Source organism: Lycium barbarum, chromosome 1 (assembly GCF_019175385.1).
Source record: "Lycium barbarum isolate Lr01 chromosome 1, ASM1917538v2, whole genome shotgun sequence".
NCBI lineage: Eukaryota > Viridiplantae > Streptophyta > Magnoliopsida > Solanales > Solanaceae > Lycium > Lycium barbarum.
The window spans coordinates 57,727,837-57,739,850 of NC_083337.1; positions in this window are offsets into that span (position 1 = coordinate 57,727,837).

Below are 12,014 nucleotides of genomic sequence, written 5' to 3' on the forward strand. Positions count from 1 at the left end.
TTCATTTGAAAATCAGGACAATAGTCATATCAAATACCTTTCGGATGTCACTATGGATTATATCAGAATAGAACTTCTGGAATCATATATACGTATCAAGTTATATCAAAGACTCAATGGAATAATTAACACGAACTATCATTTGAAAATCAAGACAATATTTATATCGAATACCTTTCGAATGCCACTCGGAAACATATCAAATATCCCTCGAATGTCATCATAAAGTATATCAAAGAGCCTTAGGAATCATAGTCATATGTCGATATAGTTTGCTACTTCTTATAGAAGGCTGGACATTAGTTATCATAGAGTTCCTAAGAATAGGAACTGATATATATTGACTATTATCCAACGTACAGAGAACTGAAGAGGGAAGCTCAATCACTTAAGAGTTCTAACATCAAGAAGTGAATAAGAATCATAAATCACACTCAAAACTTATGAATAGAATTACCCCAAAGTTTATATCATTCATCGCTTAGATCTAAGACATGCCAAAAGAAAGAAGGGACACCTTTACATACCTGCTAACAACTATTCGCAAACCCGTTCGCTTCGTTGCTCCTTTAGCCTATTTAATATAAAAGTAAGGTTATCGTTAGTAACTACACCTTCTAGTTCATAAATCTGTAGCCCATCGCTTATAGAACTTATTCTTTAACTTATACTTTCTCATTAAGGGTTTTTCATTATTAAGGATTTAACGAAAATCGGACAGCATTTCCCCTATATATTCGCCTAACCCGAATTTCCAATTATTCTCCTGTTAACACAGAAATACCAACAACAAAGATATACATATAAAATTCTCACAATTCAGCCCATAACAATTCCAACAACCCAACAACCTTTCTGAATCCATTTCAATCCACAATTTCCTATAACATCGATTTCATGCATTCTCTAAATTCCAATTTCGTCCAATCCAATTTTAATAATTCCATTACAATACTATTAACACAATTATACCACAAAATAAGAAAATCTTACCAAAATTTTCTCGGAGGAATTTCTACACTTAATTGCTCCAATTTCACAATTTCTTCTTCCTTGATTCAATACTTTATGTCGTACTTTCTTAAACGTGTAGAACATCTTTGGGGCAAGAAGAAAAAAAAATTTATATAATGATCTGCCATGGCCGTAGAAGCCATGGCCATATGCTTCACATATTTCTTTCCTTTCAATTAATTTGAACGTGAAGATGAAATGCACTTCTGGTTCTGGAAATGGTTAAAGACGATCGCGAGGGATGGTCCGTAAACTGCAATACGGGCCGTAAACCATGATGGATGACCACTGTTCACCTCAGCACAGATTTTGCAAGTCATTAAATAAAGGGACCAACACTTGTTTTATTTCATTACAACAATACACCACTTCTCTCTAAAACCTCTCTCTACATTTATTATACAAGTTTTCAAGGATATTTGAGGATCAACAACATAAAACAAGGTGAATCAAGAGTAAGAACATCATCAAACATCATCTAGGTCAAGAAATCCAAATGGAGAAAAACTAGGGTTTTGCTCAAAGTGAAGTATTATTAACCAAAGCTTGTTCCACCAACTTCTAAGGTAAGATTCACGATTTTTACATGATGTTTAAGGTATTGAAGAGTTAAAATACATGGATTGTAGAAAATATGGTCAAGTAGGTCATGAATGATGAATAGTGACATTTTGAGGAATAGTTTGAATTGAATCATGAATGTTGTTCTATTGTGATATGAATGCATTATAAATGGTACTAAGATCATGAACTAGACACTTTAGACGAATGGACGAAGTTGGATGTTATGACCATGAATATGGGTGAATTAGAGGCAAATTAAGGAATCTAGATAATATGGATAATGTGAATGACTAATGGCCATTGTTATGATATTAATGAAGGTATAGACGCTAGCATTGGAAGGAAGCGTGCAAGTGTAGCATAGTCCGACGAAAAGGTATGTAAGGCTAACCCTTCTTTCATAAGGCATGGTTCCTTGGCCTAACTCTTAAATCCTCTATATGAGTATGTTGTATTCAAATGATTGACACTCTGAGCTCATAAGCTCACGATCCTCGATATGTGCTACGATTGTACTACGCACCCCATATGACGAGTAAGCATAAGATATAGATGTAGAGAAAATGATGATGATAGTGATGACGATGGTAATAATAATGATACTAAAGGTGCCTACTGGCTATTATACTTACATGTGCCTATGAAGGGCTATAATGACACCCCGAGCTTATAACGCCGGGTAGGATATATGTATATGAATATGTATAAAGTATGTATACGATTACGAAACACGCACACACCTCTGCAGATGGTAAGGATAACCCTGAAGCCTTGGTAGGGCCAGGTATGAGTAACCTTGAGCCTTGGTTGGCCAAGTATGTATGAAACACCGATCTTATGAGGTCGGGTATGCTATGTAAATGCTATGTATATGAAATGATTATGTATATAATATGAATATGAATGTGATAAGACTGTGTATAAGAATACGAATAAGGACATGTATACGAATATGAGCACAAGTATGGTACGAGTAGGCTAAAGATTCCAGAATATGGACTGGAATAGTTGGACTGTGTAAGGTTATTGAAGAGAAAATTCCATGTTATTCGTAGAGTCTGCGAATAGCCTACAGGTTACCGAGAGGCATGAAACACTCCAAGGGTTGTAAGGTCTCTAATAAATCAACGAGGGACATAGATGAGTTATAATTCTTGTGTAAAGGTTAAGAGGTAAGACGAAGTGAACGATACATCTTGAAGGAATAGCTTATAAAAGAAGAAGGAGTTGAGCTATGACTAAGTGTTCTAATATGCAAGATATAGGAGAAAGAGGATAACTGAAAGGAATTGAAGAAGGTGAGTATATTGAAAGTTCACATTAACATCCCCTATAAGGTTTCTGATAAGGACTTGAGTTAAGTCTACATTGTGAGTAAACTCACATAAGGTTGAAGAGGTCATGGAACCCTTATAAGGTTAATGACTACTCTTACCAAGTATTAAGCAACCATCTAAAGGTTCCAGGATCAAGCAAATCGAAGAAAATAAGTTTGTCAAAAATTTGGAAAAAGGTTAACAGAATTTTGGGTCAACTTTGGAGGGGTATATCGCTTAGTATATTGGGAGTTGTAAGGTGTTTCAAAATCCTACAGTGAAGTTTGTCAAGTCTAGTTTCTGACGCAATAAATCACTCGTCAATACGACATCGGAATAAAGAATTATGAACGTTACAAGTTAGGCTGACAGAGTAGAAAATGCGCGCTACAGTAGTGGCGCTGCTACAGTAACTGCTATAGTGCCACCGACTTTACCCAACTATAAAAGGGTCAAGACCCCATGTTTCTGCACCAAAAACAGATCCTAAAGCCCAGCACACATATAGGGGAAAATATGTCATAAAAAGTGAGGGTTTGAAGTGATTTTTGGCTAATCAAGGCTCGGGTAACGCATAGTTACGATTATAGAATTGTTTTGCGGTGGATTTTAGGCTTGGATTCAAGGTAGATATTGAAGATATTGCTGTTTTAACAAGAATAAGGTATGAATCTCTCCTTATTAATGTTACTTTTGTTTATTCACGATGATAGAGTGATTAAAGGGTCGTATAATAAAGTTGTGGGTTGAGAAATTGGATAAACATCGTGTGGGATGTTTTATGTCATTTTTTGATGTTAATGATGATGTTGATGATGTTAGTATTGTTGTTGTTGTTGTTGGTTGTTGGTATTGTGATTTCGGGCGAGAGATATAAACAAGGGAGATATTTCCTGAATTTTGGCAAACTTTAAGGGATTTACTTTGAAGGCTTGAGGAAGCACATGACGATAAGCCTACTAATAGTACGAATGATTTTATATGTAGATTACGAGACTACGAATGATCTTATGTATATTGTAAGAAAAGAAGTAAATTGGAAAGTCGAGAAGTAAGCTTCCAGGTATATTAAGACTTTCCCTTTCTTTCTTTTTGAACGATGAATACTCGAGTCTCCATATTACTCTACTCTTAGGAGTATTAGGAGTATCTCAGTTCTTGATGATCCTATACCCCTCTATTATGTTTATTCCTTATGTTCATGGGTCCTAAGCTTTGTATCATGATAATGTTAGTTTATGGTTATACATTGCATTCATTTGCATACATGCATATTGTCACGACCCGACTCGGGGCCGCGACGAGCACCCGGTGCTAGCCCACCCGGGTACCCTCTTAGCTTACTCTTATGCTTACATCTAGGTGAGCCACATAATTATACATGCATTTTCATTCATTCGTCGACTAATCCCATTTAGACAACAGCACATTTATATCATCATAGGCATCTATGCCACATCAATGTACATGGGCCAACGTGGACGACAAAATGATATACAAACATAGGCCGACAAGGCCAAACACATCTACCCACACACACACATGTCTACGAGCCTCTAAGAGTATAGCATATCATATTAGCGGGACAGGACCCCGCTATGCCCATAATTATATACACAAAACAATGAGAACCCAAAAGATATGGCTCCGAAGGAAATGGAGCTCTCTATGTAATCTCCGAATAGGCAGCTATGGATCAAGTCTGTCTCCCTGTGCACCTGCGGGCATGACGCAGCGTCCACAAACAAAAGGACGTCAGTACGAAGAATGTACTGAGCATGTAAAGCATTAGCAACATCAATAAATAAGCATCATGAACAACATATGAAATAGCATAGGAGGGGGAGACAATAATATCATCGTCATAGCACTTACCTGCCTTTCAGAGGACTTTCCATTTTTCATACGTATTTATACACCTACATCATCATCTGTATTCCGTAATAGTACTCGTACCATACTTGTGCTCATATTCTTATACATGTCCTTATTCGTATTCTTATACATAGTCTTATCACATTCATATTCATATTATATACATAGTCATTTCATATACATAGCATTTACATAGGATACCCGACCTCATAGGACTGGTGTTTCATACTTACTTGGCCAACCAACGCTCAAGGTTACTCATACCTGGCCCTACCAAGGCTTCAGGGTTATCTGTACCATCTGCAGAGGTGTGCGCGTGTTTCGTAATCGTATACATACTTTATACATATTCATATACATATATCCTACCCGGCGTTATAAGCTCGGGGTGTCATTATAGCCCTTCATAGGCACATGTAAGTATAATAGCCAGTAGGCACCTTTAGCATCATTATTATTATCATCGTCATCACTATCATCATCATTTTCTCTCCATCTATATCTTATGCTTACTCGTCATATGGGGTGCGTAGTACAATCGTAGCACATATCGAGGATCGTGAGCTTATGAGCTCGAAGTGTCAATCATTTGAATACAACATACTCATATAGAGGATTTAAGAGTTTGGCCAAGGAACCATGCCTTATGAAAGAAGGGTTAGCCTTACATACCTTTTCGTCGGACTATTCTACACTTGCACGCTTCCTTCCAATGCTAGCGTCTATACCTTCATTAATATCATAACAATGGCCATTAGTCATTCACATTATCCACATTATCTAGATTCCTTAATTTGCCTCCAATTCACCCATATTCATGGTCATAACATCCAACTTCGTCCATTCGTCTAAAGTGTCTAGTTCGTGATCTTAGTACCATTTATAATGCATTCATATCACAACACAACAACATTCATGATTCAATTCAAACTATTCCTCAAAATGTCACTATTCATCATTCATGACCTACTTGACCATATTTTCTACAATCCATGTATTTCAACTCTTCAATACCTTAAACATCATGTAAAAATCGTGAATCTTACCTTAGAAGTTGTTGGAATAAGCTTTGGTTAATAATACTCCACTTTGAGCAAAACCCTAGTTTTTCTCCATTTGGATTTCTTGACCTAGATGATCTTTGATGATGTTCTTACTCTTGATTCACCTTGTTTTATGTTGTTGATCCTCAAATATCCTTGAAAACTTGTATAATAAATGTAGAGAGAGGTTTTAGAGAGAAGTGGTGTAATGTTGTAATGAAATAAAACAAGTGTTGGTCCCTTTATTTAATGACTTGCAAAATCTGTGCTGAGGTGAACAGTGGTCATCCATCATGGTTTACGGCCCGTATTGCAGTTTACGGACCATCCCTCGTGATCGTCTTTAACCATTTCCAGAACCAGAACCTTTGGTTGCTTGCATGGTGATTTACAACCATGGTTTATGGTCACATGGGATACCTTCGAAATCTCGCCTAAGGTCATCAAACGTCGTTTCTTGCTCATGGACATCATGCACTCATACTTATCACTAGTTCGTTCACTTACGTACTAACGGAATTGTTTTTCCGAGGTGTAACATTCTTCCCCCCTTAAGAACATTCGTCCCCGAATGTTAAAGTGCTCGGGAATTCTACAAAAATTTCGCCAGAGTTTCCCTTATAATATGGCGCTACCATCCTGCCACAACAACCCATAATATCGATGCCACACAGGGCCACAACATAACAACATAAAATTTTGGCCACACATGACCCAAAAGCATAAAAGGAAAATATACATACCTTATGATTTTGACGTCTCATCTTGGGCTTCTTCCAAGGGTTGAAATAAATATGGGTATTTGGATCGCATACTTTCTTCTGCTTCCCATGTCATCTCCTCTCGTTTACTGCTTCTCCATAGAACCTTAACCGAGGCCACCTCTTTGTTTCTAAGCCTCCGTACTTGCCTGTCTAATATGGAAATGGGTACCTCTTCATAACTCAATTTCTCTGTCACTTGCACATCATTTACTGGGACGATCCTGGTGGGATCTCCAACACATTTTTGAAGCATCGAGACATGAAATACTGGATGGACTGACTCCAATTCCGGAGGTAGATCTAACTCATGGGCCACTTTGCCTATTTTGCGCACAATCTCATATGGTCCAATATACCGGGGACTAAGCTTCCCCTTTTTGCCAAATCTCATAACGCCTTTCATTGGCGACACTTTCAAGAATACCCAATCCTTCACTTTGAACTCCAAGTCTCTTCGACGATTATCCGCATAGGACTTCTGACGACTTTGGGCTGCTAACAACCGATCTTGTATACGCTTGACTTTCTCTATTGCTTGCTGGACCAAGTCTGGCCCTATCAATTTAGTTTCTCCAGTTTCAAACCACCCAATTGGGGATCTACACTTTCGCCCATATAAAGCTTCATATGCTGCCATTTGAATTCTAGAATGATAACTATTATTGTAAGCAAATTCATTGACTGGCAAATGATCATCCCAATTTCCTCCAAAATCTATCATACATGCTCGTAACATATCCTCAAGAGTCTGAATAGTACGTTCAGCTTGTCCATCAGTCTGGGGATGAAATTCCGTGCTAAGGCTAACTTGGGTCCCTAAACCCTCTTGGAAAGACCTCCAAAACTTAGCTGTAAACTGAGTCCCTCTGTCGGAGATAATAGATACCGGGACGCCATGGAGTTTTACTATTTCTTTAAGATAAAGCTTCGCTTAATCTTCTGCCTCATAGGTCGTCCTGACCGGTAAGAAATGAGCTGACTTGGTGAGTCTATCCACAATCACCCATATGGAATCATACTTACGTCGAGAACGGGGTAAGCCTGAAATGAAGTCGATGATAATCACTTCCCACTTCCAAGTTGGGATTTCTATAGCTTTCAACAATCCACCCGACTTTTGGTGTTGAATCTTCACTTGTTGGCAATTAGGACACTGAGCTACGAATTCCGCTATATCTTTCTTCATCTCATTCCACCAATATATAGACTTAAGATCATGATACATCTTCGTCGCTCCGGGGTGAACAGAATAACGGGAACTATGAGCTTCTCTCAAAATCTGGTGGCGTAAACTTTCCACATCGGGAACACATAATCTTCCTCTACATCGGAGAACTCCGTCTCCTGAAATGTCAAATGATGACTCCTTTTTCTGAGGGAGTGTATTTCTGTACAGCATTAGCATGGGATCCTCATATTGTCGCTCTTTCACTTCTGCTACTAGCGACGAGACTGCTGTATTCTGGATAGTAGCTCCGCTGCTACCTGAGTCCACTACTCGGACTCCTAGGCTAGCTAACTGTTGATGCTCACGGGCCATCTCTTTCTTTTATTGTCAAACATCACTTAGACTTCCCATCGACCTACGGCTAAGAGCATCAGCCACCACATTTGCCTTTCCGGGGTGGTACAGGATCTCAACATCATAGTCTTTTAGCAAGTCTAGCCATCGTTGTTGCCGCAAATTCAACTCTTTCTGCTTGAAGATGTATTGAAGACTCTTATGATCTATGTAAATATCCACGTGGACACCATATAATTAATGTCTCCATATCTTTAATGCATGGACCACCGCGGCCAATTCTAAGTCATGGGTAGGATAATTCTGCTCATGTTTCCGCAATTGCCTTGAAGCATACGCAATCACTTTGCCATGTTGCATCAGCACACATCCTAGCCCAACACCTGAAGCGTCGCAATACACAACGTATCCTTCCAATCCCTCTAGAAGTGTCAGAACTGGGGCAGAAGTCAACCGACCCTTTAACACTTGGAAATTACGTTCACAAGCATTTGTCCATTGAAACTTGGCTGATTTCTGTGTCAACTTTGTGAGTGGTGCAGAAATAGAGGAAAAACCTTCAACGAATCTCCTGTAATAACCTGCTAAGCCCAGAAAGCTACGAACCTCTGTAGGAGTTATGGGTCTTGGCCAAGTCTTCACGGCCTCAATCTTTTGACTATCCACTCGAATACCATCGGCTGCCACAATATGCCCTAAAAATGCCACTGAGTTCAACCAGAACTCACATTTGGAAAACTTTGCAAACAATTCTCGAGTTCGAAGAACTCCAAGGACAATACACAAATAATCCGCATGTTCTGCTTCGGATCTAGAATACACCAAAATATCATTAATAAATACGATTACAAATAAGTCCAGAAAGGACCTGAACACATTATTCATCAAATCCATAAATACCGCTGGCGCATTAGTTAGCCCAAATGACATCACCCGGAATTCAAAATGACCATATCTTGTTCTGAAGGCTGTCTTAGGGATATCTTTCTCCCTAACTCTCACTTGATGATACCCGGACCTCAAATCAATCTTTGAAAACCATTTGGCGCCTTGCAATTGATCAAACAAGTCATCAATCCTTGGGAGAGGATATTTATTCTTAATCGTTACTTTATTCAATTGCCTATAATCAATGCACATTCTCGGGGAGCCATCTTTCTTTCAGACGAACAATAGGGGCGCTCCCCACGGGGATGAACTAGGCCTAATGAAGCATTTATCAAGCAAGTCCTTCAATTGCTCCTTCAACTCTTTCAATTCTGCGGGTGCCATTCTATATGGAGGAATAGATATAGGGGTGGTGCCTGGCAACACATCAATGGTAAAATCAATCTCCCGTTCGGGAGGAAGGCCTGGAAGCTCTTCTGGGAACACATTCGAAAATTCGTTCACTACGGGAACTGACTGAAGAGTCGGCGATTCAGCTTCTACATCTTGAACTCGCACTAGATGATAAATACATCCTTTCATGATCATCTTCCTTGCCTTTAGATAGGAAATAAATCTACCTTTTGGTGATGCCGCATTCCCTTTCCATTCTAAGACTGGTTCTCCCGGAAACTGGAAACGAACCATCTTCATTCGGCAATCAACATTGGCATAACAAGAAGCCAACCAATCCATGCCCATAATAACATCAAAATCTACCATTTCTAGCTCATGCAAATCAATCATGGTACGACGGTAACAAATCGTGACTATACAATCCCTATATACTCGGCTAGCTATTACCGATTCACCCACGGGTGTGGACACCTCAAAAGGTTTGATCGACTCCGGCTCAACTATAAATTGACCCGCAATATAAGGAGTAACATATGATAACGTGGAGCCCGGATCAATCAAAGCATATACATCATGAGAGAATACCGATAATATACCTGTGACCACATCAGGAGAAGACTCTAGATCTTGGCGTCCAGCCAAGGCATAAATATGGTGCTGAGGGCCGCTAGTACTGGGAGCTCTGCCTCTACCTCTACCATGGCCGACTGGCGTATGTGAACCTGGCCCCGTAGGGCGTACAGATGCCGTAGATCCGGCTACTGACCCTGATGGTTGGGTCCTACCTCTACCATGTACTGAGGGGCAATCACGCATAATATGGCCTGGTCGACCACATGAATAGCAAACATCTGAAACCAATCGGCATTGACCCCAATGCGACTTCCCACACTGGGAACATCATGGTATAGGTGGCCTTGACTGGCCTGAATCACCTCTAAACTGGGACCCCGAATAACTCTGACTCGGCCCGGGATGAGTAGATCTATCAAGGCTCTGGCCTGAAAACCGTGGAGGTGCACTAGTCATAGAATAGCCCGAATGTCTAGGGAACAGTTGCCTGTGTCCGCCTCTGGACTCACTTATTGGGCCCGAAGATCTGGCCCTCTTGCTATGTCCCCTATCCTGTTCATGTTCACTTCTCCGCTGTTGTAGGCTTTCCTCTAAGTTCTGAGCATGTGCCTGAATGCGTGCAATATCCATACCGTCCTGAAGGGACGCAGTCAAGATTTTGTCCATCAGATGGGACCCTAGGCCCTTTACAAATCGGTGTACCCTGTCACCCATATCTGCTACCATGGCCGAAGCATACCTGGCCAAGGAGTTAAAACGGAGGCTATACTCTAGGGCACTCATACTGCCTTGCCTAAAATTTAAGAATTTATCGGCCCTAGCTCGCCGAACTTCTGGGGGCATATAATGACGGAGAAAAGCATCAACAAACTCTTGCCATACTGGGGGAGGTGCATTTGCTCCTTGTGAAGCCATCCATACCATATACCACTGAATCGAGACATTTCTCAATCTATATGACGTTAACTCCACTGACTCGGTGTCCGAAGCATGTATCAACCGGAGCGTCCTTAGCATACCATCAATAAAGTCCTGGGGATCCTCCTCTGGTTTTGACCCAAAGAATTTCGGAGGGTTCAAAGTAATGAAATCACGGGCTCTTGCACTAACAGCCCTATAACCATACCCTGAACTGTGCCTCTGAGCCTGGGCCGCAACCAATTGAGTCAATAAAGTTATGGCCTCTTTTACATCTTGGCCCGAAGCATTTGGGGGAGGAGCTAGAGCTGGGGCTGAGGCTTCCTCACGCTCCTCAGAGACGGGCACTGTCTGGGAGGACTGAGGTTGAGCCATACCCTGGGACTCACTTTCCTCTACTACCGGTGGCGGTGCTTTCTTAGCCCCGCTTCTCTGCCACGTCTTGCCCTTTTGGGCTGCCGTAGTCTTTCCCTTTTTAGGCATCTCTGAAATACACAACACACGATTTAGGAGCAAGAATTTCCTACATCATAGCTCTATCGCACGATTCTGATGAAGAAAGAAGGTCATTTATTCTTAAAATGTCCGCAGCTTCTTGTTTATAAGTGTGGCGCGCAACACACCCATAACCAAGACTCTACTAGACACGGCTTGTAGACACACCCTAGGACTGAACTGCTCTGATACCACTTTTGTCACGACCCGACTCGGGGCCGCGACGAGCACCCGGTGCTAGCCCACCCGGGCACCCTCTTAGCTTACTCTTATGCTTACATCTAGGTGAGCCACATAATTATACAGGCATTTTCATTCATTCGTCGACTAATCCCATTTAGACAACAGCACATTTATATCATCATAGGCATCTATGCCACATCAATGTACATGGGCCAACGTGGACGACAAAATGATATACAAACATAGGCCGACAAGGCCAAACACATCTACCCATACACACACATGTCTACGAGCCTCTAAGAGTATAGCATATCATATTAGCGGGACAGGACCCCGCTATGCCCATAATTATATACACACAACAATGAGTACCCAAAAGATATGGCTCCGAAGAAAATGGAGCTCTCTATGTAATCTCCGAATAGGCAGCTATGGATCAAGTCTGTCTCCCTGTGCACCTGCG